Here is a 27896-nt window from a genome sequence, read left to right as displayed (position 1 = left end):
ACTAATATTCTGGGACTTTACTTATGAAGACAATTTTGTCTTGTTACTGTCAGACGAGATTAACCCTCAGTTTTGATAACGCCCACTGTTATATTTTGTTTGGAGTTTTTACTACAGTTGAAAAAAGCCTTTTCTGTCTATTTTCAGAAAGTAAATTGTGGCCTCTTGTTTCGCAAACAAAATTGTTACACCTATATAAAAATAACCTCTTTCAATTTAAAACTCATTTTTATTTTAAGAATGTTTTAAGACATGTTTATTTTTAGCAGTTCTATTTTCAAATCTTTTTTTTTTCTTTTGTTTAGTGTTCGGTCAACAAAAGTAATGTTCTATATTTAAAATTGCCAAAAATATTTTTAACTGTGTCTCTGTGTAATGTCCGTTGTACACGTATTTCTAACAATACATCATTACAGTCCAGACATTAGGACAGGTCTTTCGTTATTGTTACTAAGATAATTGAGCAACGACCGGCCAATGTTTGTCTCTGAGAGTACATCATCAATTCCCGCCACGCCACCATTCGAAGATATCTTTGATAATTAATGCTATTTCTGTGCCAAATCCTATAACAAAGGCTTGGCAGCCAGGCGACAGTCACAAAAAATAAGGTTGAGTAAATTTATCATCACCGACATTAGTGTGTAGATGGCTTTAATTCTGCTTGAGCATGAAGGATACTCAACATTATGGAAAAACATTATATGTATAGTTGTTAATACACTTATGTAAGGTTTCGCTTTATCTATAGTCATTTTGTTGCGTATATTCATCCAAATACAGGTCACCAGGCTCACAGACGAGGCTATATATTTCAAACGAATTTTCATGGACTGTTTCTTGGCGAGACTTTACGTCGCCAAGTTGACCCCAGACTTGGCTCCCATTCGCTATGCGTATTGATATAGTACTTATCCAACAAACTTAAAATCTAGCAAAATGGGTTTTATGTCCTACTTCTGTATTTCGCTGACCAATTTTTGTGGCGAGCATTGATTGTGCAATAAGAGAGAAAAGAGAGTTTACTGTTATGCCAAATAATTTTCTGTGAATTCCAAAAGCTTACAGTGTCAATATTTAATATTAATTTGGCTTTGCATATCTGTGGTAAACAACGGGTTTCGATTCAATGCAGTTGGTATTTAAACGATTCCCAGTTAATGTATTTGCTTGCGTCGTAGTCTAGTCTATTAGCACGAGCTAAAATAGCACCCTACATTCTTGTTTCAGTTATTTTGTATACGACACATTGTAGGTATTAGACAGGATTTTGTTTTACAAATTGGAACAAAAAATGCGATTCGAATAGTTTTGTTTTTTTGTCTTGTTTGTCTGCTACTGTCATTTGTTTTTTGCAATTTTGTTTTGTAACTACGAACCGACCGTTTGTGTTTTTTTTAAGTATTTTTTAATTTATATATATAGTTATTGGAATTGTAATTTTCTGAGCTATCAATACTGAGGTAATCGGCAATTGAACCTTTATGAATTATGGAATCCCTTTGACAAAACACATAGTCTGGCTCTTACATCATCCGGGCATAATTGGCATGACCCATTTCGTCGAAAAGCCCAAATAGAAGGGGTAAACAACATTAGTTTGTAGGTACGGAACCTAAGCTTCAGTGGCGAAGGGTGGTTTAATGAAATAGGGAAGCCGCAGCAAAAAAAAAATGGGGGGGGGGGAGTACTCAGGGATGGGGGGGAGAGGTAATGGAGGTAATTTCTCAGTCCACCTTTTAGCACTGACTGAGAGACTGATAGTTTGAACATGTTTTCTCGAGGAATTCAGCAGATTATTAATATCTTTAAAACTTTATTATCTTTAGTTAGGTATATTAATTACTAGAATCTGAGAAAAGTTGGCACTAGAAACAATAGGTACATTTTAAGTATTTAATTTACAACGGCCTGTTAGCCATTGATATTTATCGTAGGTATATGTTTCATAAATCCGTCCAGGACGTTAGTAATTTTAATATTGACGTAATATTGGTAGGTAATTCACCCGAGCGGCGTGCCCGAGTTTTATAACACGTTTTTATTCTCAAAACTTAACCTTGAAAAATAAGTTCCTTCCTAAAGTAAATAATCTGTGGAAAACAGTCTAATGCGATTAATGCTGTCCTAGTTAAGTTTTATAAGTGTGTACATTAATAAAAAGAACCCTGATGCAAACTGTCTACGTATTAAAATAACTCATTTCAACGTAGGTCTCTCTATTTTCCCTACACACACTATACTTGTTCTGAGTTGCAGGTCACAGTGCGATCGCGGGGATTAGTAGGGAGTAATGATACTTCCGACTACTTAATCAAATTCATATAGATACTTGGTGAACACGAAAAATTATAAATTCCCAACTAGGGTCATTAAATCGCGGAGAATCTTAACACCGCGATTCAGGATTTGCATAAAAATGCACAACGCCATCTATGTTGACATAATGTAACTAAAACACTTAAACTAACATAAAATATTGTACACACACGAACTATGTTATTTCCAAATGATACACACACTAATAAATTCAATTAAGTAATACAAAGAACAAATTGTTAATGGTATTATCTAAAACAAAATAAGAACAATGAGAGTGAATTTGTCTGATTTGTTTGTTTACATATTTGAAAGCTCTAAGCGCTGTCACTCGCGCGTAGACAGATATAGGTACTCTACTCTTGACGCGTTCTTTCTCGTTCACTCGCGAGTTTTGATTGGTGGAACCCGCTCCGTGAGCCGGCTTACCGCTCGCCCTTATTTTGCGAACATCGCGCGGCGCGGCGTGGATGACGTCACGCAACCGTAGTTTTGTATGGAGGAGGAAGCCGCGGCTTGTTTAGTAGGAGCAAAATGTTTCAAGTAATTTAGACTTTTTTTTACGGTGGTAGGCGTTTTGTTATACCTACATATTTAAATTGTGTGGTTTAAATGATAATATTAATTATACCTATACCTATATTATAACTTATACCTATGCTTCTTTCTTGAAATTCGAAAGGGAAGCCGATGGGAATCGGCTTATAAGGACGCCTCGCCACTGCTAAGCTTATTGCCAACTAGTTCCAGTTTTAATGCTTTGCTTAAGTTAAACTACGCTGTGTTAGGTAACACGAACCCGTATTGGCGATACCTATATAAAACAATTTGTTGGCAAGCAATAAAGCCCACACATTGGTCTAAAAGCCGGGCTTTGTAAACAGCCTGCCTTTGATTTATGATAGAAGAAATCGGGTTTATTAGTTATTTTTGGACTATCTTTATTAATAAAAGAATAGTAAATATTTTTATTAGTTATGCTGCTTTATTGGTGGGTATTATTTATATATGTAAGGCATGTGGGTTATGTGTTTATGATGGAATTTCTTTTGATTATGTTATTTTCGTACACCATGTTTTGTCAAGCTATCACAAGCAGTTATTTGCAAGAAATCATAATATTTTTGTTACCACAAGGGTTTGATCCGTAATAGCTATATTTAGTTTAATATTCAAATTACAAATTACTGTACTAATATCGATAGGGGCAGGTTTGGAACCAACTAAATGCTAGTTATGCGATCCCAACACTACTAAAAGAAAAAGAGAGCTAACATAGGCTCATAAATCAAAATGATAATTAGAATTAATGCTTGTGACGTCTGAAAGAGACTGCCTTTACCCTTCAATAGACTATAAATTAGTCGTTGATGGTGAAAAATTCAATACAAGCAACAACAACAGTATTGACCTTATTTAGTGCGGAACTTAGATATAGCGACGCGTATGTCAACCTTTATAGTACTTGCGGAACTACGGAATTCCCGATAAAGTGCTTTTGTGTCTAATATCTTGATATTGCTACTTTATGCTCCTGGCTGAAGGAGTAAATAAATATTCTGAACTGAAAAGGATGAGTGATGAGGGTCCATAAGGTGTTTTTTTCCTTATTCATACAGATTGTTCTAGCCATAACATTCGATTTGTTAAAAGAACAAAACTATAATAAAGAAGGATGTTATCCATTTGACCGTATTTTTTATAAAACAGCTCGTAAAAAGGTTTTTGTGTCATCGTGATTTACTTCATACGGCACCAAGAATTTCACGAGGTCTTTATGTAGAGAACTATAACATAAATCATGAATAAACTACCGAGCCAAGGTCCTGGAGCAAATGCAATTTTTATTCCGTTTACCGTGAAAAATAAAATATAAATAGTTGTAGTTAAATATAGTACCGGGAAAGAGGAATGCTTGTCCTTTTATTTTGATGTTACGTGATCCTTAATGAAAGTTCAATCTTGTTGATAGCAGGTTCTATTTTCGGAATCCCACGTGGGCATTGATATATTACTTTCAGGAACTAATTAAAACATTTCGTGTGTGCCACCCATCCGTATTTGACAGGGTACGGAAGGACCAAAATTTATATCAGGCTAAAACAATTTGTGGTGTGTTTTGGTCCTGTGCGCTGACATTTCGACCCGCATATGAATGAATTATCTCATGATATACAAAATACTCTTCGTATCCCTTTTTTTGTTTATTGGTTTCGATAGATTTATTGTACCTTTTTTAATACAATTTCCTACCACCTTTAAATAATTTGATAGGTATTTGGAACTCATAACTCATACATTTTTGCTTATGCTTTTCTTAACAATACTTAACACAACATACTTCCTACCTAATCAAGACAAGCAACGAATACTGATGACGCTTTACTATAATGATTTAAACGTTACAAAGGTATTTTAAAGGACAATACAAAATGGCTATCCAAAACTTTGCCGTCCATAAAGTATATTTTAAAGCGGGCCACCGGGAGTATGCGACAATAAATACATTTCAACGTATCTCTCGTGGCGAGCACTTGTTTTATTATTGCAAACCTTTCGAGAAAACCCGTACCTTACGGTTTTAGTGATTCCATTAAAAATAAGGAGACAGTGTTTGAATTCATTTAAATTCTACTTGTGGATAGAGGAGCAATTAGACATTATATTGATTTTAGAGCACGGATTTGTTAATTGGACTCCCCTTTGTATAATATTTGTATTAGTGAGGAATATCCACTGTCCAGTTAAAACAAAACTCCTTTTTTCGATAAATTACAAAATGCAATTATGAGTAAATGAGTTTTTAAATAACCAGCAGCCGTTTAAAACTAATAGCTTATGTGAACAATTAAAAGTTATTTAATATTAAATAGTTGGCAGAAGTTGTTCATATATGTAGTAGCTATTTAACAATGTATGTTTAGCATAATTTCACGTAGGTAACATTAGAACTTTTCTGTTCGGAACAATGGAGAGAAAAGTGACCTTTTTAAATTTTCTGATTATAATAATGTAAGTTTAAAGAGGATTAAACTCTGCTAATTTAAAGTCACAACGTTTAGCAGTTACCTACTCGGAATTTAGGTTAGGTACTCTTGTTTGCTTAAAACGTAGCTAGCATGGTCGTAAGGAACAGGGGTGCTACCTTTTTTCGAAGTATTTTTTTCAATACTCCTATCTATTGTAACGGTATGGCAAAAAGAATTACCTACTTGGTTCTGGAAACAACAATAGTTTATTCTCAGCACTAAGCAGATAAAACTGAAAGGTAAAGTTCAAATTTTAAGCTCATCAAAAAAGTAAAGATCAATTAAAATAATCACGGTAATTGCAAGTTCTCAGCCTTGTACATAATACCCTTGATTGTGATACTCTTTCATTGGTTTTCCGACAAGGAGTAACAAAAAGTTTTTCTGTCGACAAGACCGCAGGCGCTCTCTATAGACAATGGAACATCTGTTTCGAGTGATTGTTCTTTGAGTTTTTCATAGTACCTACATATGTGCAACGCATTATATCGTATCATTCCTATCAATGGTTTCAGTTCGTCGGTTGTGTATCATGGCTCTCAAAGGGACACCAAAAAAAGAAACTCTAATCACCCAGGTTTTACACCCCTGTACGAATCTGGCGTTCACGTGAACTATCCAGCAGAATTCTGACCACGTCTGTTAATCAAGTGGGTATTTTAGGGACGGGCCTGTGCATACTTAATGAAATAATTTGCATAATCTTCGTTTGTTACCCGGGATTGGTTAGCGGGGTTGCAGCATTCTCAGTTATACAAAAACAATGTTTAATTGTTGTTTTATCTTTGTATCTCATTCGTTTCGTTCTGTCGCAAAATAGCTGGGAACTGGGAACTTAATTTGGTTTTGTTTTTGGAGTATCATTGTTATTGTTAGAAGAGCCTGTCTGGTTCTCGGATAATGAAATTGTGCGCTGATTTATAATTGGTAATGTTGGCTATTGTGTCTGGATATTCTCCAGCTTGATCGAATACCCTATCGTAATTAGCTGGAAATTGGTAACTGTTAGTTCGTGTTAGATATTATGATTAATGAAATTGAGAATTATAACAGCTACGAGGTTAGAGCGTGTGTCCTATGAAGTTATGTAATAACTAAAATCGGGAACCAGACACGTAATTACTAAAATTGGGTACCAGATAAGCGGTTGTATATAACATTGTCAGAACTTTTGTTTATCAAAGTTGATTATATACCTACTTTATTTTTTATTGCATTTTATCCTTTCGAAATAAATATTTTTTTTTACGTACAATCCTCAAATCAAACTACTGCAATTCTAGTTATTCTGCTCACCTAATCAGCAGGTATGAATATCGTTAGTATACCAATAGATAAATCAGTTACCTAAAACAAAACAAACAAATTACACCTAACTTAAGAGCGTGTACGTCAACCGAGCGCCATTTGGCCTAAAAACGTACTTTTCAAACCACTGTTTCTCATTAACTACTTATCCTATAACTATGTTAATTTTTAATAACGCAAGTTAATTTCACTGTCTATATAGTTAATTGAACATAAATTTCAATTTGTGTAGTTTAAATACTTAAAACCCCTATAACGTAACAGATGTTTTATAAAATTCCCGTTCAGCGTCTATTTCGAAGCTTAAATTCATGTGTAAACAGTGGCAAATCTAATCATATTTATTTTTTTACTCATAGACGAAATCCCCATGCCTATAGTTAGTTGAAAACATTTTTTGATTTAGGTCTCTGTCTTTCAGAAAAAAATATTTTAACTATGTGAAAAATTGTGAATTTCAAATGCTTTTTTTACCTACCTATCTTACTTAATTTAATATAACAATTATTTACTATAGTAATATAACTCTTTCTTTAAAACATAAACTTTATATTATAATTTAATCTCTCTTTTTTATTTTTTTATAAATTATTTAAAAACTACTATAAAACGCTGCACGCGAGTCAACTCAAACCAGACCGCCGCAAGGCTTCACAGAGAGAGGACGTGTCGCTCCGTCACATCGCGTAGGGTGAATAACCTCTGCCGTGGATACCGAGAATAGAGTACATTTCAAGCGCGACCAACAAATCTTGATACATTACTATTTTATTTAAAGCTCAATTTTGAAGCATATTTTTTTTATCGATTGAGTTGAAATTTTGTTTGAATGTTCAGTTTTAATGACAATGTATGATTCTATATCCAATATGGCGGTATACCCAAGATGGAGAAAAAAAATGTTTTTAATGCATTCCTACGATATGGGTATCAAATGAAAGGGCTTGCTATGAATAACACCAAAAAAAAATGTGTCGCGAGTCTTAATTCAATATGGCGGACTCCTTAGGCTAGAAATCACTTATTGCAGATGTCTGTTACCAATCGAGCTATAATTTTATTTATATGTTCATTTTGGATGTACCCAAATTTTAACTTTTGATCCCGAATAACTTTTGAAGCATATAGGATAGATAACTTAAAACTTTATTTGCAATGATAAACCCAAGCTCTTCACCAATATTTGGCTTTCCGGCAATTGTTGTTATTTGACCACAATTTTTCGGTCTAGATGGACTGGACCATTCATATAAACAATCAATTTTTCAAATCGGTCCAGGCGTCTTTGAGAAATCGAGAACAATCACAAAACAATCTAATTGAAACCTCCTCCTTTTTTTTGAAATCGGTTAAAATACAGAAACTCTTAACATTGCCACTAATCATCAGTCGACTATTTAGTACTGTTGAAAATTGTATGTAATATACAGAAAGTCCTCAAAACCAAGGTTTTCGTAGGTGCCCGATTTTTTTGCAAAAGTGTAAGTATTAACGACTTATTTTCATGCTTTTATATTTTGGTCATCCATAGACTTACACTATTTTCTCGCTATTAACTATTTACTAAATAATATATTTTTTGTTCTACCAATTTCACTCGAAAGGATCAAAATGGTTTGTGTGACTATACGTGAAGTATGATAGGCACGCACACAGCCGCGACGCTAGTCTGCGCGGTTTTTTGCGTTGAATTACCTAAAGTTGACATCGCGCGCCGAGCGTACACGCTCTTAATAGTCAATCACAAACTACACTGAACAACAGAAGGTACATTCACATAAACAGGTATAAATCCATTTGCAGTCACATTGCTCGCTCGCAACGGGTGCAACATCAAACACAGGGTCTGACGCAGCAATGAATGTCGTACGTAAATTACACAAGCCGTCAGATATGTGCCACTGGGACGCTGGTCAAACTAAGTAATGGCTTTTAAGCGAAATGTTCGTGGATTTTACGGACATTGGCCCAGCTAATTAGTTTGGAAACGTATTATTGAAGCAGGTAGAATCTATTTTATGGTGGAAGTGATAGTTGTTAAGGAATCTAAGACCATTGACCGTCTCATGACATTTATAAAAACGTGACTTGATAAAATATAATTTTCTACATTGCACAAGGTACCTATATAATAGCTAGTGTTATGTACAGACTACATGCAATAGATGCACCCTTTAGTAATTATTTTTAGTTTTATATTAAATACTTAAATTACTACTATTTTTCATCATGAATGACATTTATATTTGTATGTATGTATATATATATATATATTATATGTGTATTATGTTTATGTATTGTGTAGTTTTACTACATATATATGTTTAGTATATTGTTATTTTATATATTGTATATATAAATGTTTTTTTTTTTCTTTAGTTATTAATGTTTGTTGTGCACTTTTTTGAATCTACCCTACCACTATCGAATCTCTCTATGGCTTTAAGGTTGGCTGTAAGAGAACCCAATTCTGGGTTAAGCTCGCCATTGTACATAAACTGTCTGTATTATTTTTATATATTTGTTGTTAAGTGTGCAAAAAAGAATAAACAGTATCACCAACTCTGCATATGAGCACAATCGCATGTGTGGTTAAAAAGTATTTTATTCGAAAATACTGACATCTATTAGTGTAAGCTTACGTACGAGTATAACACAAGTTTTAAAATCGTTGTCATAAATAAAATTATTCGCAGAAGAGCAACTTCAGTAAACTATCTATAACAGTGCACATTAGTACATAAATAACGGCTTTGTTCCCCAAACTATTCGCAGCTACTGAACACCGAATAGTTTTTGAGTTCCGTACTAAAACGTAAAAACAATTTCTAAATGGATTTCGGGTTCGTTTTGGTCCATTTCAACTGTTTCGCGAAGGATACACCTCTATCTAAGTAACTTTTGGTACCCATGCGATTCAATTTCCTCCCGTGAAACGAGATCCTGAACTGTATAATATCACACATAAAATGTAATATGCTAATAACATTTTATGAATGGGTTAGTATTTTAAACTTACTTACTTTATTTTCAAATAAGTTTTTTATTAAAAGTTATGGCGTACGTAAATGGTCAAATTATGTTGAAAATATACCTACTTATGTATTAGTTTTGTCTTTATTGCAGAAACAAAGGTTTACATAAACTATCTCTTATGACGCTAATGACAAGTGCACTGACATCCTTATATCCTTGAAATTGGACCACAGCAACTTGGCAGTACAAAGGCGAGGAGAACCGAGTATAATAGACCACTATTGCTACTGAAAAATAAACTGTATTCCGTATGCAGTAAGCGTAGTAATCAATCAACGGATGCACTATAAAATTCTTGACCATTAATAAAAATAGCACGAGTACACACACACATAGGTAGACACAGCGTTCCAGACCACGCTACAGAATTTAATATTTCATCCACAAAATAAAATACGACGAAGCAACATTGATTGAACCGAGGCATTATTACGATATAAATATTAATGCCTCTCTTCTCTATACAATAAATAACCAACCACATTTTATCAGATAACTTGTAACATCTTACAAGAGAAGTGTGCGAGTACCCGCAGACTACAGACTTTTTAGTCGGCCGACAATTTGATCGGATGCTTGATTAGTACGGAGATGTATGGAAGTGCGAACATAACAGCGATCAGGTAATTTGGCCGCTATCAGATTGACTAAGAACTAACTCATCATCATCATCTCCCGAGCCTTTTTCCCAACTATGTTGGGGTCGGTTTTCAGTCTTGCCTGATATAGCTGATCAGTCGAATAAAAATAAAAACTATGTGATCTAACGCAACTACAAACTATGTTTGTAGTTTCGTTGGACATATGTACATTATATAACATAAAATGTACCTTTTAATCAATAAATAAATAAATAACGATTTTCTTAAGAAAATATTTTTACCAGCCATCAATGGGCCAACTGTCAGCCAACTTTTTAGTGTTCAGTGTGTGAGTTATCTAAGAGCCTGATTAATGGCTCGAGTTGAAGAAGTATGCAAGTGCAATGTAAAACGTCTTGATTTATAGGTACCTATGTGTGACTTCAGAAACTTGGATGTAAAGCGATCGCTTGAACAACGAACACATACGTTTTATCCTAATGAGAATTTCGCTGCTAATGACAATTTGATAAAAGCTTTGGGAATTTCATAGCGGTCCTTTTTTAATTCGTTGCTCGATGCGGATTGGAAAACATTGTTGTGTTTCACGATTTGTTTTTTTTACTAATAGACGTATGTATTGCTTTAACGATTAACGTTAACAGCTTTTTCACACTGGCGAATTTTCCGCTCGGTTACTTAATTTTTGACATCATTTTTGTTGCGGCAGTTTAAAATTTTTCGGAGATCAAAATTATGGATACCTAATAATTCTTATTATACCATTCCTACTTACGACTTCGAAAATTGTTAAACATAGTTTATATACCTACCTACATTCATTAAATAAACACTTTAAATATACAAAAGCTTTTCATTATAAAAAATAACGAGCATCTCTGTGAAAATATTTACGTAATATCTACATTGTTTACTTTGCTGCCCAACGAACAAGTAAATATGCTTTTTATGAACCACCACTTGCCAAAAGCAAATAATTAAAATGTAATAAGTATGCATGTAAATAAATATTGAGGTTGGTAACATTATATACCCGGGTTATATTTACGGGATAATTCGGAACACATGGATATCATTATTAAAATATCTGTTCATACTGATGAACCGTATTGATATATAGGTAATAAGTACATGCAGCATATTAAAATCAAACTTGGCAATCTATAGCCAATAATTATCCACGTATCATTCTCATTATTCATGAAACATCAATAGATTTATTACATTTCAAATATACTAAGAATTTTGCAACAATGAAATGAAAAGTCGTTAAAATCTAAAACTGACCAGCTACAAGTCGTAATCACGTACCAAAAGCAATTAAGGAAATAGTATTTTATTGCAATACCAACATTAATCACCACGATCAATCACCATAGAATCGCAATTTAAAACCAACTGCAAATACTCGTATGTAGGTACAAAAGAATTTTTACAACATACGTTAGTTTAACAATCGAACGTAAAGAAAGGGAATCTTTTCATTAGAAGTTCTACAAATAACAAATATTTTTCTCGAATATTATATATTTCAGGATATTTTCATAAAAGCAAAAAAAAATATCTGTATTTTTTCACGCGAAACAACTGAACATCGTTGCAAATCCGGATCTACAAAGAAAATCTTGAGTCCAGTCCGTATCACACAGGGCTTTATAATTATGCTAATGGGCTTAAGTTTGGGGTACTGACCGGCCCACAGTACTACTGTAGACCTTCATCTTGAGTTGCTATAGCAACTACAAACGACGTATAAGCATTTTTCGGAAATACCCCACTGGAACAGGGAAGAAAGGCTGATATATTTTGATTTTCACTGTCCCCTTCATTTCAATCTTTGGGTATTTATAACAAGAATGAATATTAAATAAGCTCATTAAAGATAAATGAAACCTTCAACTCATGATTTAGTTTACGCTTCAAAGTAGTCTCTGATTAGCCGTTCTTTGTCATAACATAAAACCAAACCACTAGTACCTATATCAGTCAAACAGTATGACAGGCCTATAAAAATACAAAAGAATTTTTAAATTGTAAAGACAATTTATTTTCTAAAATTAAATACCATGTTGCATCCTTATTACATCGTCATCTCCACACAAAACCAAACACGCCAAAGTTACACCCGCCTAATCAAATACCAGCCCACATTAAATTGTTCGTGAGATCCAACATTTCGGCTCATAGTTTAAGCGAGTGTGAAGGTAACGAGCGCTCTAGAAGTCCGTACGTAAACTAAATCAGACCGCATAAATAAGATTGCTGACGTTCAGGATCCAGTTCAAGTGGTCACGTTTGGTTTACGTCGGATAACGAAGGCAAATATTCTGGAAGCAAATGCAAAGCGTCGCCTTAGCTTCTTAAACAAGTCACGGACTAAGAACTTTTTTGAGTGGATCTGTTTATAAGTAGATAAGTGAACGCGTTGAGAACGGCTAGACAGAATGATGTTACAAAAAATTATGTGGCAGGTTTAGCTTATAAAGATATAAAAATCTCAGTAAAGCATTACATTGAAATGTTAAATCTCCAAGTAACTTAGTTATAACAAGAATTATACATGCTAATATTACGAGTTGTAAGCACACTTTGAACATCCAAATGAAATATGCATTTCAAATATCCTATAATATATTTAATTAAACTTCATCCGTATCTACTTGGCCGACTTAATGCAGACTTCCCGGATACAATTCTGGAAATTCTGCATAGACGATATTAAATCCAAAGGATTTTAAGAAGGTCCACAAAAAATACTTACTGTTGAAAATTAAAATCTTTATAATACTAGGTATGGACCTATTACTTACGGATAACATTCTCTTAGGAATGCTAGTACATATAACCCAGTGACTTAATTTCCTTTCCCTCCCGTACCTATAAAAAGATATTACCAAGAATAGAGCCTTTATAACGAAAAAACAAATCACTATCACAGCGCTATAATACACATACATAGTTACACATACTTTGCAGTCATTATGTCGTGTGGTGTGATACTTCTGCACTATTCTGTGACCTGAATGGATGTAGACAGAGAGTCATAAACGTCTGTATGTTGCGGACGTCCGCTATTTTGTGCAGTATACTCGTAAATTTTAATGGAAAAACTTTATTTATTAAAATCCTTCATTCAAATAACGCTGCACCGAACAATGGACCTCCATGGCTCATAACTGCAACCATTTTATAGGATTTTTACATGAATAGTTTATTCATGCTGTAAGCCGGGAGTTAAGTGTATTAATGTGCATTTTCCTGGGGAAACTGTGCTGAGCGTTAATAGTGTGTTTCATGGCGTTAGTTACTGTAATATTTAGGCTTATCACTTAAATTACGAGGGTACGATGTGTGGAAAATGTATTTAGCAAGACTGTTTAGACTGGCGGTTGTAGCGGCACGATGATAAACGATACTACCGTGCTATATTGGTTTAATCTTATAAACCTTGTTGAAACCGTGACAATCGTACCTAGCTCCCATTCCCGATTCCCTTTCATTCGTAATATCCAGTGTAAACCGGTTCACTACCTCTGCCGGCCAATGCAGTCCAGCGCAAAATTTTATAAATCGGGTATACGTTACTGACAAGAGAAAATCTTCGCACTGAGTTCCCAAAATACCCTGGCAGTTTGTGTAGGCGCTGTTTGTAAACGCAAATGTCAACAATTTAGCCGAATTTAGTACGTACATTTAAATTCAGTTTCCTATTCTGGCTGCGCTCGGTTCTGTCTCTCTAGTCGTTTATCGTGACGTATGGGATTTGGCCATGCTTATGCGATTAAGTTCGTTATGACAGCCACTAATGCGAGCCCTGGAGGCTTTCTTTTGGAGTTGTTATTAAAACTTTGTCATTACTCGAAGAGATCATTAATGTATCTGGTTTTTGTATGTAATATTTATGAGAATATTTAGGTCTGTTACATAAGTTAAATATGAAAGCATTCTGATTTCGTTTTTAACAAAAACCTGTGAAAACATTTTAGGCTGAAACTGACTGTCGGATTTACTGTGGGAAATGTTTATTTTTCGAGATAAACATTTACATCTTTTATCTAGATTGCTAGCGAATGTAATATTATTCTCAGGCGGGGAGTTTTTGTGTCGGACATAATAAATGCGAAGACAAAACGTTTCCTTGCTGTCCTAGTAATGAAAATAAGAAAAAAACATCGCGAGCTGATTCTGTTTCTACTGCGACGGCACTACAATCGTGATTTAATTAACCTAGTTGCAGATAAATAATTAAATACCACCGTATTTTGTTACTCTATCTGAAACTGGAAGATATTATCAAGGCTTTTTTAATAATCTGTAGACGTGTCTACGAACCTATGTGAATGGTTTTTACATAAAGTTGTCATAGTGATCTAAATAGTAGTCAAACAATGTGGAGTATAATTTATTTATTTTTGCCAATTTATAGGTTCGTATCTTAGCTGTAGGCATCTAAATCATATGTGCAAAGTACTATAGATCCCCCACATACATATTTAATATTTAATCATATGCAAGACTCCTACAGGCACGTCCTTCCAGGGGCAGTCAACATTGAGGCTACAGATAGAACTCATTAGTGGCAGAAGCAAAGGTCAGGGGCGGTACAGCCTCGGTTGATCGATAAACTGACCCACTTCTATGCAGAGAAGTTCCAACTGCAGTCGGGTTCGGTAAATAGCGGCTATGTTTAAGCAAGTGAGCATATAGCGTGAGCGTTTGCGTCCATGCAAATGTGTAAATGGGAGACTTTATTGAATGGTTAGTATTGGCTTTATAAAAGCGAGCTTCATGTAACTATTTTGTTTTATTACTAAACTAGTATGGATACATTGATACCTACTATTAAAATACTCAAGAAAATATTTTTTGATTAAATTCTCCGCTTCTAAAACAACAAAATGTTTGCATTCTCTGACCCGTAAATTAGTCGCAAACAGCGACAGATAATTTCCTAACAAAAAAAAATACAAAATTAATTCCGATGTTACAAGCCGTGAAACATTACGAAGTTGTCGGAGCTAAATAAATAAGTATGCTTTCAACATCTTTAGCGAAACTTTGTAACTTTCTACTACTTACTAGTGCTTAGTAAAATAATAAAACTTTGTAAGCTTCGAGTCTCTGTGGGAAAGAAAATTCGAAGAAGTGTCAATCATAGCGATTGGTTGACCGTCATTAGGTCATCAATCATTCGAGCTGGACCGGATTCCCGGTACGCTTGTAGTTCAATCTCCGCTGCTGTACATAGTTCGTGTAGTTGCAAACTTAATTACTATTAGGTATTGCGCAAATGAAGGTTCGTGCTAAATAAAAAACCCTGGGGCACTTACTCGCAAAATATTAAGAGTAGAAATTAGGATCGTAATCCTACAAAATAGGATCGTAGATACATAATAATCTAATTATTAACTTACTAGCTGGTGCCCGCGACTTCGTCTGCGCAGGTTTAGTATTTCGAACAATATGTTTACAAATTGTAGCCTATGTGTTATTCTTATGTATAAGCTATATTATTGTAAAGTTTCATTAAAATCCATTCAGTAGTTTTTGCGTGAAAGAGTAACAAACATCCATACATACAAACTTTCGCGTTTATAATATTAGTAGGATGATTAGATTATTAACTTATGATTAGATATGTAATAATGATACATTGTGTACACTCGGTATTAACAAGCTAGTACCTATTTATAAAAAAATAACAACAATATTGCGTTCAGATAAACCCATGTAAAATCAAATGTCACAGATTTCATAAATAAATACAAACTCGAAAACAAAACTAAATGAATATTACATTACGCTGCAAGCTAAAAATAAAATGTCGATACGTACCTATGTAAAACTCGCCATATTGGCTGTTATTATTAGTTAATAACAAATTCTCCGAAATGATGGAGAGATTATTTTTTCAGCATCGGATATTATTAATGTAGGTTTTATGGGTTTTGGCGTTTATGTTTTGAATGTTATATTCGAAAAGCAACGGTACCTACCTACGTAAAGTAATAGACAAATTAGGCACCTATTTCCCAAACTGTCTGAAGAAAACAAAAAGCAAAAATAGGAATTTAATATTTAATGAAACAGTTCACTATTTTGCACCCACACAGTTAAAATTGATAACAAGTCTTAGATATCTTTGGATGGTGAGAGTACATTAGAAACTATTAGATACAACCCTGTTCTTCCAAATATTAGCAAGTCTTACAAGAACCTCTAAATAGTTTCTACTAAGATAAAACAAAGCAAAAAGTGACACCACTTTTTATTTACTAAACAGCTCAAACTTCATCATTTTACCGGTCCATCGGTCCACTAGTTATTGAATAAAAATAAAAACACGAACACCTAAATTGAAAGGTTCTACCCAGCAAATAGCGAAGTAATCAGCGCGATGGCAAAGTTGCGGATGTTAAACAGAACAACAACTTTACAATAAACTGAAAACGTTGAACACTATGCGGTCTAAAAATAAACTTTGCTAGTTCAACGAAGCTCATTTTTGTAGGTAATATTTTCCTGTGTTTTTTAGAAGAGCTCGTTGCTAAGGCAAGGCCGCATTTCGAGGTTGAGCAACGTTTGGCGCGGTCGGTCTCTGGATGGGTGACCATCTTGTCATGAGTTCATCTATGTTTCGGAAAGCAGGGTAAACTAGTGGGTACCGGTTTTGGCAGTCGTTACGTGTCGTCAGAAGCCAGCCAGACAACCAGTCTTACCAAGGGGTATTGGGTTGCCCGGGTAACTGGGTTGAGGAAGTCTTATAGGCAACGCTCCTTGTAAAACACTGGGACCCAGCTGCATCCGGTTAGACTGGAAGACGACCCCAACATAGTCGGGAAAAGGCTAGGCAGAATATGATGAGAAGTGGTGTTGTTGCAGCGCCAGTAATACCTAAACAAGACACTTATATATATCTAATTATAATAACATATAACATGTTTCCGAGTAATCATGTTACTATCTGAAGACAGACGGCACGAAATTGTCTGTAACATTCAATTATTGTCAAGCAACGTAACTTCTAGGTATCTAAGTGTGACTTAAGTTGTGTGAGTGAAGTTTAGAACACGGTTGTCGCGGACAAATGGACGTATGCATTAGGCTATCTGTATCTAAAGTTAGTAAATGTACCTCAGTAATGAAGTTACATAAATAAGTTAGGTTAGTACTTCAGTACCAACCATGTACCTAAATAGATTTTATCCTGAAGCAAGATCATCAAATTAAGCTAATTAATTAGATACGCCAACAATCTTAATTTTGCTTCGTAATTTAAAAATGGCGATAGCACAACATGCATAATTAAAATGTCTGACCTCGATCTCTTTGCAAGAAAATACTTTATGGCCAGCTTTATAAAGAACACGTTCTATTTTTGAAATGATGTTCAGTTTATTGGTCATAGAGAAACGGGTAATCTCTTCCTGGTGGGACCCAAAGTGCACGCCGCAGGAGGCAGTAGAAATGCTGGCAGGATATCGTAAAGCCGACTAAAGTGCTAATAAACTCACCATGGAGGCCCGACAAGATTGCGCTAAATTGAGAAGATGTAGTGGTGAAAGATATAGCGATTAAGTATATAAAGATAGAATTTAATACATAATCAGATTTGTAAGCGAAAGTATAATTGAGTAAAAATAACAACGTACGACCGTCGACCAATGGTTTGCTGATGATAAACATGATTCTAATAAAACCGATTTCAGAACCTATGTAATCTTTTGTAAGAAACACTAAAATAGGATCAAAAGAAAGTATAAAACATTCAAGATTCCTCTTAAAAACATAGGCATTAAAGCAATAACCTCGAGATATATTCTTAGATTGTATTAATAAGTTTCCTAATAAACCCTAACTTTATTGTGGCAAGTCGTAATTGAGACGAATTCAAAAAGTTTTTGCGGTCTCTGCGGGTGCTGCCTTATTTACTTTTGTTGTAATGAAGCAATTTAGCGATATAATAGAACCTCCCAATGTTTTTCGGCTACGCTAGAGAGGATGATAAGTTTATTTCTCTTTCTGGTCTTACGCAGTAATTACATAGCTTTGTTTTTTGAACTGTATTAATTCCAAGTAACATGGTACAGATACTTATTGGTATTAATGTGTGGAAAATGTTCTATGTTTTCTTACTTCAAGAGGATTAATTCTATAGATATCTATTTCTATGTATTTTTACGATTAGGTACTGGTCTGTTCATCCAGCTGAAAAGTACTAAGTATTTTATTTTCCGCACCTAAAACCTGGCTTATTTAGTTATCGGCCAAACGTGTTCATCTTAATTTATAAATAAAACAATAATGGTCACAAAATACAAAAAGAGAATAAGCATAAACGTTCGCAAGTATACATATAAATCCAGCTCGCAGAAAACCAATATTACTTATGCAAAGAAAATCGACACCCTTTACTCGAAAGCTTAGTCGCAAGTACAAAGAAACGGTCCAAACAAAAACAGAGAAAAATTGCGTTCTATTCCATTAAGGGACTGAAAAGGGCGTGATACGTTTACAAAAAGATAAAGACGGTACTTACATACAGAATTTAGAGAGGCAAACTGGTTAACATAATGCCTGTTTAATAAATTTAATGGATTCAGGAATAGAGTCAGGCGTTTATGGAAGTTTTGATAAATAGCCGATGAGTTGGCTTGTTTCTCGAGAGCCGCCTGTCATGTTGATAGACTTTGTATTATTTTTAGTGGAAAATATTGAATGATGGTAGCGTTTATTTTTGGTTCCGTTTAAGGAGTGAGTGGAAGTTAATTGATTGACTTTTGTTATGGGGGAAGCGGTTTGCGTTGAAGTATTTAATATGATATACCTTCACTTTGCATTAGTTTGACTTTTAGCATACTAGACAATCGGTAGTTACAATAATTACAGCAGAATAAAACGCACTGAAATGTGTTGAAAAGGTTGAATAATTACCTGTAATGGCACAACGTATAAAGAAAATTGTAATCAGAATATACCTATTACAACTTATACAGTCGACAACAAATTAATGTTCTAAGCCCAATTTACAGACCGAAAAAAATGAAGATCGAGAACATTACAAATCCAATAACTTAAAGTATCGAGTCATAAAATAAATGAATTTGCTCCATCAATACAGCCCTTATATCTGGAACAAAAGTAATAAGAAAAGAAATAAAAAACTGTGACTATTGCAAAAAAGACATTTCGTTCACAAAAAGGCAATAAAAGATATAAATAAAGATAACATTGGGGTACTTAACGTTTTGTCTGTTGGTCGGCATTGATTTTAACGTAACTGAAGGTACAGTCAGTCTTACCAAGTGTTATCGGGTTGCCCGGGTAACTGGGTTGTGAAGGTGAGATAAGCAGTCGCTCCATGTAAAACATTGGTACTCTGCTTCTTCCAATTAGAGTGGAAGCCGTCCCCACCGTAATCAGGAAAAGGATAGGCTGATGATGAAGGTACGGTAACTGGACGACTATAGGTGTATTCAAAGACTGTAGGTGTATTCAAGTGTTTAACTTAAAGCTAGAGGTCTCCTATCAAAGTCGTAGTCTACATTTTCAAAGCGCTCTGTCAAACTTGACGGAACCATTACATTAAGGCTATGATGCCTGGCTATTAAAGAGAGTGTTCTACGAGTATAAACTATATATGTGGGAAGGAATAAAGTCAATTGGTACTTGAGGTATCAATAAAATTTTACGTAGGTGGTCTGATTTATTCCGCAGATTATTCATAGATCATTGAGTACACGGAATAATGGTGTATCTGATATTTTTTAGGAGTCACAATTTAGTTTTGTTTCGAATATTATTTTGAATAAATGCTATTTTTACATGTTATTGGTTTTACAAAAACTAAAACATAAATCCGATTTTTATCACTGACTAAAACTGCTGGCAAATTCCCCGAAATGCTGTAAGTGGCCGTTATGATATTGCCTGTATTTAAACTAGACTGGTTTGATTCGGGGAACTAACCGTGGATCATAGCACACATAAACATCGATGCCATGGATTAAAAAAACTTTATTTTTTGTTATTCAAGGTAGGTTTATTCATTTTTTTACGTGAGAATCGAGATGTAAACTATTTATTTTACCTTTACACACATTTATTTTAGCTATACATTTTGGAAACAGAACTCTCAATTTAAATGTTCGTCCACAGCTAGTAAAACTCTGACTTGTAGTTTTAAAATAAATACAGAAAGTTCGAGAATCCAGTTTCGAATATCAGTATTTCTTTGAATTCGTGTTGCAGCACGTAGCTGCGATGGCTCAGTTTAATGCCTGTTTCCCTAAAGTACCAACAGGAGCTATTTAAGCTCACAGCTCTCAGTTTAGCAGCTATTTTACATAATAATAGAATTGTTTGTTGTTGTGTTCGCTGTTAACAAACACATTGAAACAAGCCGTTTTAGTTTGTTGCACGTGAGTCTGTGAGGTAATGGTTTACTGGGTGTACCGGTCATTATAAGTACTTGAAAAGGGAATTTGTAGACAGCATAAGTATAAAATCTTTATGACACAGTTTTATCGTTTCATGACTGACCATTTTTTTACAGAAGATTCCTACTACTGATCTAATGTACATAAAGATCAATTTTGATTTCATTAACCCCGAAATAAAACCCGAACCCGAACCCGAAGGAGATTTAGTGGAATTTCGATAGATGAGTGGAACAAAAATAAATCAGAAAAAAAATGCAACGTTTAAAAAACTGCACTAGTGCTTGACTCTGGAGACCTGTAAAACGGTACAACAACTTGTTCATAAATAAACAAAATAAAACCTAAAATATTACCTCACATTTTGTTTAAAACATTTTCCTGTTAAAATAACAACAAAAGGATTGAATGCTCAAACTACTTTTGCTATTAACTATTACTCAGATCGCTAACGATACTACGGTGGGGCCATGAAATAAGCGACTCGGAGGTAATTAAAATCCACTATAACCCGCTCGAGAACTTTCCTCGAGTTGTACTGAGATATTAATGATACTACATTTTAACTTAATCTTGTTTTAACCGCCATTGGATTATAGATTTAGGGCACGAAGTATTTTGTGGATAAAATGTCGCATAAATTGTTTTGCTGTGTTGTATGGCCATAAATACTTATATGGAAGTATGGTGTTCACTGAATCTTAGAGTTAACAAATACCTACTTTAAATATTTTTTTGTATGGTGAATCAAGAAGTACTACTTAATAACATAGTGTCGTAGCAATAGTGACTGTTTACGGTTCTCTGTTGTTTTCACAACACAATGCCTGGAATATAATGGAAATTAAAATAAAAATAATTTTATAGCTAATGAATAAACAACATTTTGATATGTACCTCTTTCAAGGCTTTTATTTGCTCTGTGGGTATTTCTCTGCATTGAATTAAACTATGATAACGAATACTATTATTTAACGTATTGGCAATTAAAACAATAATAAATAGTAGAGTATTGAAAATACTTCAATCATTTACCATTCATGTTTTATTAATTAATCACTTAAACGCTTTTAATCGAATACATAAGTAATAATAATTGAATTTTACAAATATCATCAATGCAATTTTAATTGAAAATACCACTAAAATACGTAATTTGAATTTATAATTCGTAAATAATTACATCTATCTCGTTTTATGACTACGCGGAGACTCCATAACTGTGCTATTTGTATAGGAACTATCAACGAATAAGTTGCAAATTCAGAAAATGTACTATTATGATCACTTAGATAAAAATAGCCACAATTCCTTCAAAAGTACTATTCATGAACGCTAACCATCTCTTTCTTGTACCGTCAACCAATAAATAGCAAGCCAAATTAATGGCCAGAGGATAACCAAACGCCAGACGATAAACACGGTGAAAAACGCTAATAAAACCAAACGAACAACCAACGTAACAGACTTACATTTGTTAACGTTCCTCCCGGGACTATAATGTCGAAACAAAATGGATAAGCTTCGTTCAAAAAAACTGACTTTCAGTCACTGAATGTCAGCGTCTATGCATATTACGCATAAAGTATCGTCAGTTAGATGTGAACGAAGAAGTTAGCAATATATACAACATGTAACTTAATTAACGCACATCCTGAAACTAGTTTGTTCAGAATCGTTTACTGAATCGATTTATATCATTTTAATATAGGTAATTTTTTTCCCAAAAATAATTAAAACTACGGAAGGGAGAAGGCCCTTCCGTAGTTTTCCTTCTCTGTGTGAGAGGAGGCCTGTGCCCAGCAGTGGGACGATAAAAAGGCTGTTACAAAAGTATTATGATTATAACATAATATTCTAATTGGGGTGTCCGAGGGTGTGCGTTAATTACGTTACATGTTGTATAGAAGTGTATAGACTGCGTAACGTCAGTTTGGTTTGAAAACTGCCTTAAATCGCCTATTTCCGAGCCCCAATCAATATCTTTTTAATACCACCATACTTAATTAACGCACTGCCCCGTAATGCCACACCCACCCGTGTAATAGTTAAAGGAACATCAATTTGGCAGTAATCTACGCTAACTGCCTCAAGATCAATAAGTAATTAAGGTACACATTATTTGTAAAGGGAAGTTTGCTATACTTATGTAATTATATGTTTCCGCCCTATATAGCTTGAATAGAGTCTGGTTCTTATTCATGCCGTTGTAGCCTTTTCACACGAGTGGATTTACCGCCACTCTTTTTTACGTTTGACAAAAACCTGTACCGCGGTTCCATGAGTCATTAATTGAATTGTGACTGTCAATTGTTTTTTCACGGTCGAGAACAGAGAGGAAAATTCGCTAGTGTGAAAAAGCGATGTTGTAAGAGAATTGTGAAAATAATGTTAGTAAGTAACATACAATAAATTAAAAAATGCTCTTTTCATTTAATAATTCCTCATTACGAAACATGCTTTGTATTACATAATTTCTTGATGAAATCTCTGTGGGCCGTTACTTACTGAAGCAAGATGTTTATTTGCAAATTATGTTTGATGATCTGAAAACCACTCAATCTTAGTTCTGAACTTTTGATTGCTTTACGATTGATGAGTGATTTTAAATTACAAAGTGAACTTTAAGGAAGATCTGATGTTTATTATTATTTGTAATAATAGAACTGTTTAATAATTGGTTCAATGTCAGGTCAAACACAGATATGTAAATAATAAACGGAGCGTATAAAGGTAGTTTTCATGGATATTAAAAATTAATATTTGCATCGTTTACACATTTATATTATACCTATTATAAATTGTATAAGTATAAAAAAATGCTAAAAATAATAGCTCTTGAATTTTGGTAAATTTTAAACAATATGCCGTTATAAAAATCTACTACTAATATCATACGCTCATTATTATTTGAACCGAAGATACGTGATAGATTCAAATGAAACCAATCGATTAATTCGGATATCACCGCAGCTCTAAAATATCGTATAATCGTTAAGCCGTGTATCGAATGAGAATGCTAATCGATTCGAATTGGCAGTCGACGACAATTTATAACGATCGTTAAGAGCGCCGATGGTAGTTAGTAGAAAAATTGTAGCCTGTGTAGGAATACCTTCAGCGTAAGCCGTAATGATGAAGTATCTATTGATCGGATCCACTCAGCGCTCAGTAACTCAAACTGACACCAAATGGCATGTAAAGAGCCCATATATCTTGCTCCCTATTGATATACTAGGATCACTAGTCCATTACCCTACATGCTTTAGAGTGATTGCACATTAGTTGACGACGTACGTCCGTAACGACTAGTTCGGCTTAAAAAGCTTCGATCGACTGAGTTTTGTATTTTTTGTTCAATTTCGTTTAAACACTTTTCATTCGTCGCCGGTCGTATCGAGAGATGCGACGTTTCAAAAGATAGTGCAATTGACTGGATATACGATTACTGTGTTATACGAGCACACGCGTAATTTTGGACATTCAGAAAGAGTAAAAAAATGGCAAAAAAACTGAACCATTTTGCATGATTAAACCGATAGTCGGAATCTATATAAGTACTTTTTTGTGCACAGAAAACTTCGCATACTTTACGCAAATGGAGGAAAATGAGATTTAGCATGGGTAAAGTTTCTAAAGAAAAAATAGAGTGTAGAAAGGATTTATATTCTTCATGAATTAGAGAACACCAGTTCGTTTCATTACGCAAAGTTTTACCTTAAGATTTCTTTATTAAAATTGAAAATACGAGAATAGTAGGTAGGTACCTATTGTCATCTTTATCATCCCTGTTTTATTGGAGGTTATTGTCACCCTATAGCAGATAACCAATCGTATCTCGGCGCCTCACACACATAATATGTTCGCTGATTACCGACAGATATGGGGACCAGTCCACACTATACACGACATATTTAGTGGTTTACACCCAGACATATACGATAACAGTACACGAATGGATAATTTGCTATCGCCTGGAGACCAGGGCGCTGTAATGGGCCATTCGCTCGGAACTGTGATACAGTGCCGATTTACATCAATCAATATTACAATAGGATATCGCTACGGTTGAATAGGTTGCATTGAATTGTTTATAGCGCGGTCGGCTTGAATTGCTTACAGATCTTAATGTTAACATAAAATTTATGAGAATGCAATACTAATGGCATTGTACCCGATTTAGGTCAACTCGAAAACAGAACTAAATCTTCCAGTAGCGAAGCTTGTAATTTCCCCTTATACTAGAATAGGTATGTATATTCGTATGCAAAAAATTTCATAACGAAAAATATAATCTAAAATTATGCACGTTTTCAATAGTTAACGAGTACCTACCTGTCAAAGAGACTTCTGTGGAATTTAAAACACATTTCAAGCTCGTACAAATACAAACTATATATTTTTGAATAAAATAAAACTATAGAACGTAGGTATGTATTTTTATAAAATTCGTCGTAAAACTTCTCAAAAGTCGTCCAAAGGCCGCTGAACAAGTACCTACTGAAGTCAATAAACAATGCATTCAGTTTTCGATACCAACAGAACTATCCACTATCCACGCAACAGTTTTCCAGCATCGAATAGCCTTATCGATTGACTTACCGCCGCAGATCCTAGTACATACAAAGTTTCACTCCTACTCACATTGTTTCCCGGTAAGTAGGTTACCTATACCTGCACAAACTGAACGGGAACGCAGAATAAACAATTCCCCACCTCAATCATACGTCTTTATAGGAAACGTATGAATCTCATATGAATTATTTATGTATCTGGCACGTGTAAATGTGGATTTTTTCGTGTGTTGTGCTGCTTGTAAAGGGATGTTTCCTTATTAGACGTTTATCTTTCCAGGAATAGATTTTTTATGGGATCGAATGATTGGATGTTTTTGGTATGGGTTGATATTTATACGTTGATTAAAATAGACTATGACCCTTGAGTTTGTTTCGGCGTTTCTTCTCAGGGATCAGTCAGTTCTCGTGTAAAAGTGATGTAATGTCCAACTTGCAAAATAAACGATTTCATTTCATTGCATACCTACTATTGCCGATTAGTGAATTAGATAAAAGGCGTATATATAAATGTCTTGTAAATAAATGTTTTCAACAAATACTTTGATAAAGGAATATAGTACTAAAACTAATAATTAACTCAATTTATGGTTGGTAACAGTTCCGCTTCAAGTAGCGTTGATGTCACGCAGACTCGTCAAAGTTTGCCCAACTATTGATTGGATGTTCAGTCTATCGGATACATTCTTAATTTCTTTTTCATACAAAATATGTATTTTATTCATATTGTTGTCGTGTCACCAAGTATTATAGTATCAAAATAAGTTCCAGTACTTTCCAGATAATATTTTTTTCATTAAATAATTCTACTCTTTAATTTAATTAATTAATCAATACTTAAGTAGTTTTATTTCGTACTTGTTCTGGAACCTATTTCACTAAAGGTATGTCCAATACGGGAAAAGTCTCCGAACTCAATTGCTCGTAAGATTCTATTTGAAGTTCAATCCGCGTGTAATTCGTACAAGAAAAACAAGACCACAAAAAGACTTATTTCTAAATATAATGATGTAGATAAAACGCATGATAAACTGACAACGCCGCTTGCCCCTTTTCGTTCCCTTGGGCATGAAATGGGTTCATATCTTTGAAGGTAAGCACCTTTACGGGTACGCATGCATTTCCCTATTTACTTTGAAATACGATTGGACAATATTTTCAGAAATATTGCATGATCCATTTTACAAGCCTTTTTTGTTTGGCATTTCGTCAAAGGGACTCGTTTTCCGTAGGTCGGAACTCTGAATATGTTGCTCGTAGTTTTATGAAAGTTTGTTGTGAACTCAAAAAGAGTTTTTGGATGGCTTTCCGCTGTTATTTTACTATTTTTACTCCTGAATAAACAGCATATCTAGACAAGTTCTTTATTCGATTGTGCTTGGAAATAACATCACTCTTTAAGCTGTCCTGAAAGGTAGGCATACCGATGCTACAAGATTTCTCGTTTCATTGATTCACGTATTCACAAATATATTTCAATCTACATATCAAACAGAAAACGTAAGTACATTGATTTCCACGCATTTAAAATATCAAATTTTCAACTCCTTTGTCATGTAAATAAAAAATAATGATAAAGAAAAGGACATTAACATACTGTCGGCGTCCACGTGGATGACAAAAAGGCAAATAATTAAAAAAGTAATTAACGTTGAAATCCTTTGGTAAGAGCCCGTTGTGGCGATATCGGGCCACAAGGTCGTCGATAAACAGGTGACAAAAACACTCCCCTTTGGTTTATGGCTAAACAAAAGTGAAGCACGAAATTATTATGTTTGACAGGCGAGAAGGGTCAGAAAATCGGTAATAAAATGTCGCAATTGCGTGGTCGAGGGTCAAATTCCTGTCGTGCGGTCTGGATATAGGTTAATTGTATGCTTAGTGTTGCGATGTAATAGCATTAGCAGTACTAACCACGTTAAAAGTACCTCTTGATAGTACTTAAGAACCTCACTATCCAAGAGAAGATTCTCATTAAGAATAACTATGTTTTAAACCTTTTACAGTTGTTCAAATACGTATTCACTTAATGAAAATATTACTTCACCTTTATCGGAACTCACGAACATAATCGTTGTAACCGAAATTGTGTTCATTAACGACCAAACAGCAAACGAAAAACAAAGGTAATTTGGCGCTATCTTATTTATGTAATTACTCTAGTATTGCAAACATTTGACCGCCGTTACGGACCGTCATTTGTAACATGCCGGACTAACTAAGTTTCCGCATCAAATGCTTCTACATACGAGCCAGAGTTGCGGAAACCGCCACACCAGGCGTTTGAGTACGCGGCCATAAAAACAGCTCGCAAAAATAAAATATACCAACCTACTACCCCTTTTTTTATTTCCATAAATATGGACATAGGAAACCAAGTAATAAAGTGTGTAAAGCCACAAAAATAGCACTTGGAATCTATAAATTGTCGTGTCTGGACGCAAACTACCGGAGTTAGATACTACTTTGCTTATGTCTGCAAATATGGGTATCGTGTACCGTAATGGTACACATATATCGTGTTCAGCGAAGATTTGTTACATTTGTCGCGGGCCGTGTGTTTGGTATTTAATTTAAGATGAGCTTGGC

At 34.4% G+C, this 27896-nt stretch overlaps 1 protein-coding gene across 1 annotated transcript in view; it reads left to right on the top strand.

Moving 5' to 3' along the window:
• Window positions 1-27896, top strand: part of LOC110370681 (neural cell adhesion molecule 2) — a 133055-nt gene that overhangs the window by 70963 nt on the left and 34196 nt on the right. The window lies entirely within an intron of this gene.

The sequence above is a fragment of the Helicoverpa armigera genome, chromosome 13 (assembly GCF_030705265.1).
Source record: "Helicoverpa armigera isolate CAAS_96S chromosome 13, ASM3070526v1, whole genome shotgun sequence".
Taxonomy (NCBI): Eukaryota; Metazoa; Arthropoda; class Insecta; order Lepidoptera; family Noctuidae; genus Helicoverpa; species Helicoverpa armigera.
The sequence above is the reverse complement of the archived record's forward strand: the minus strand, read 5'-3'. Positions and strand labels throughout refer to the sequence as shown.